The sequence below is a fragment of the Gouania willdenowi genome, chromosome 10 (assembly GCF_900634775.1).
Source record: "Gouania willdenowi chromosome 10, fGouWil2.1, whole genome shotgun sequence".
Lineage (NCBI taxonomy): Eukaryota > Metazoa > Chordata > Actinopteri > Blenniiformes > Gobiesocidae > Gouania > Gouania willdenowi.
Genome location: NC_041053.1, coordinates 2,446,615 through 2,450,319, shown reverse-complemented (window position 1 = coordinate 2,450,319; position 3,705 = coordinate 2,446,615).

The window sequence follows — 3,705 nt, the reverse complement described above, 5'->3', positions numbered from 1 at the left end:
ACTGGAAGGAAGCGTGAGGGAAATTAATCCTATAATGGAAAATATGAAAATGAATCAAACACTGTATCTTTGTTCCTCCACAGGGTCTAATTACAGAAAGCATGTCTGTCACATGGCTCTCATCCAGAGGAGCTTTATCTATTCATTCTATAGGGAACCGTGTTTGTTGTGTAATAACACATACATGATCCTATATTTATAGTGAGTGTATATTTGGACTAATGTTCCTCATCCTTTAATAACAGTCAGAGCTGAAGGAACTTCAACAATAAACCATCGTATTTGTTTCTACGTTAAATATGAGGCGGTAATTGGAACAAAAGTGTTCATATATAAAAACTACTGTGTGCCTTAGGGTGGTCAGAAATGTTTCTATTTGAGGTCATGAGTCACTGGGAGGGGTCTCCATGTCTTCAAGAAACTATAAATATCTTTTTTTAACAATTTGAGACAATTTGTGCTTATTTTTACCCTTTTTCTGCAACTACACCAAACTTATCATATTTTAATCTGATTTCATCACTTTTTCTTCCCATATTTTTTGCTTCTTTTAATGCATTTTTTCTTCATTACTACAATTTCTGACACTTGCACAATTTTTCCACTTTCAAAACATTTTCAGCATTTATAAACCCTTTCCATCACTTTTCACCATATTTTATGCTTATTTTGGCCAATTTAACCACATTCACCATTTCTCATGCCCATTATTTGCCAGTTTAACTAATTATTCCTACTTTTTAAATGACATTACTCCATGATGAACGTTAACTGGTAACTGATCCATTCTTCTTTTAATGGAGATCTTATTATTTTCTATTATTCTACCTCTGATCCACTGAATCCCTGTTTACATAGTGAACAGTGTATATAATGTAAAGGCTCTTCTACACACCAGTCCCTATGGTGTCATTACCAGCCCCTCCACCAGTATAATAGTTGGAAAGCCAGTGCATTGTTTTATCTCTGTTACACGTTTATCACACTTTAAATGATCATAAATATGTTTCTGTGGTGAAGGTTTACACTGACAGTTCTATAGAAACAAGTTGATGTATTCATAAACATAATGTGTATTAAATGTATCACATTAGATTATTTATATGACAGGATCATAGGCGGAGTTTCAGATTTTTGCCAGGGGGGGCAGCAAAAATAAATAAATATATAGAACGTCTCCAGTTTCTCTTCACAAACAAGCCGTGAAAACACATGTAACAATCTAACTGTTTTTATTATTATTATTTCTCATTTCTGTAACATAGACATTTCTAAAGCTGTATTATGGACCTGCCAAAATAAATCCTAAATGCAGTTTGAAATGTTCAGCAACCTGTTGTAATTTAAAGAATGAGAAAGTAAAGTAGGTCAAATTAAGCAGCGTACGCAACGTTTGCATATGGATAGGACATATCTAATCTAACTGTCTTCATCTTCCTCTTCATCTTCATCATCCGCTTCCTCTTCCTCTTCCTCTTTGTCTTCCCCTCCTTTTCCTCTCCTGTCCCCTTCCTCTTCGTCTTCCTGTTCCTCTTCCTCTTCCTCTTCCTCTTCCTCTCTCTGGGCTCATAAAGCTGAGTCTAATTTCACACTGGTTCTGCTTCTCTTTTATTATCTCTGCTCACACACTGTGTTTTATCTGGTGCAGCTCTGCTCTCTTCCTCTTCATCACAGAACTCAGACCACAGCTAATAACCTGAATGTTGACCACAAATCATGTGCTGTGTAGCAGCGTCTCACCACATGATACGAGCTGACCCTGGGCCTCAGAGCAAAGAGGAACAAATGAGAATCCTAAAACTATTTCATCTATTTTTATTGTTGCAGTGAATCTCTCACCAGGGAAACCTCAACAATAGATATGAAAATAAACCAAAACACTTTAATAATCAACATACATCTACTGTTAAGAGCACTGTGTTTATTCCTCTATGATCATTTTGTTAATAATGGAATGAAGTTGTATTTGTTTGTAGAATGAACTTTTACTTTCATTTTCCGTCTATTTACATTGGAATCGTGTGAAAGTGTATGAAATATTTTTATGTTGATGATCCAGGTAAAGTGATTTATTCTCATTTATTTAACCTCTTGAACCCCAGCCATTTTTCTCTGAAAACCACATACTCATAAAAAATAAGGTTTTTCTAAGTTTCTACATGACCTACATGGCTAATTATGTTCATATTGAAATAGGAACCTTAGTGGTTACAGACATTAAATTTAGGAAATATATGATACTGAGTGACAATAAATCATGTTTTAAATACAGAGATCTGTAGTTTGCCTAAAAAAACCTTGAGATTTACATCAAATTTTAAGCCAATTCTCATTAGTGAAGGCTATAAAAGCAGAAATAGTTGAACTGATGTATGAACATCAACTGCAGCAAGTTTGGTGATAATATTAAACATTAGGCCAAAGATAAAAATGTTGTACAAAAAAGTTAAGGTGGAATGAATTTCTTAGCTGAGAAGTGATCAGAGTGGTATTCCATAAAGCAGGTGATGTTCAAACTCTGAGTATGTTCAGGCTCAAATGAGGGAAACTCTGAGTTTAGCATTGAGGTGCTAGTTGCTATATGTTTAGCATTGAGGTGCTAGCAGCTACATGTTTAGCATTAAGGTGCTAGTTGCTACATGTTTAGCATTGAGGTGCTAGCTGCTTCATGTTTAGCATTGAGGTGCTAGCTGCTACATGTTTAGCATTGAAGTGCTAGCTGCTACATGTTTTGCATTGAGGTGCTAGCTGCTACATGTTTAGCATTGAGGTGCTAGCTGCTACATGTTTAGCATTGAGGTGCTAGCTGCTACATTTTTAGCATTGAGGTACTAGCTGCTATATGTTTAGCATTAAGGTGCTAGCTGCTATATGTTTTGCATTGAGGTACTAGCTGCTACATTTTTAGCATTGAGGTGCTATCTGCTATATGTTTAGCATTGAGATGCTAGCTGCTCTATGTTTAGGATTGAGGTGCTAGTAACTACATGTTTAGCATTGAGGTGCTAGCTGCTACATGTTTAACATTGATGTGCTAGCTGCTACATGTTTAGCATTGAGGTAGTAGCTGCTATATGTTTAGCATTGAGATGCTAGCTGTTGTTTTTACTAAAACGTGCTCTGCTGTGTGTTTGATGTTCAATGTTTGATGACTGTGATTTGTTTAGTAGAGCTTATATAACAATACAAACTTAACTATACTACTGGTCTGTTGGTTTTCATTCACATCTCGGGCTCCTATAACGAACCATCGTCTGTTGCCGCTAATCACTGTAGCCGCAGTCAGTGCACCTAAACCCAACTAACTTAATCTATGTTACAAGTGGTGAGCTAGCTAGGAGCCTGATATGTTGATGATTGTTACGTCCCTAGTCTAGGGTAGGAACAAACACATTTAAAAGAAACACAGAGAATTGAATAAAGCAAAGGTCATTTATTGCCCAACAATTAAACACAAAAACAGAAGCATAAACGTCAGGGTGAACCAAGGCCAAAATAATAAATAAACTCCTATATTAGGCCTATACACAAAAACACTAGCTAACAGGAAATGAAATGGCAGCTCATCCCTACAGCTTCTTTACAAAATACAAACAATAATTCCAGGTGCAGTTCAAACTCAAAACGCTGGTTAAACCAGGAACACTGAATACACACACACACTTCCCACAGCCAGATACACAATTGGTGGACAGCAAGCAAGGG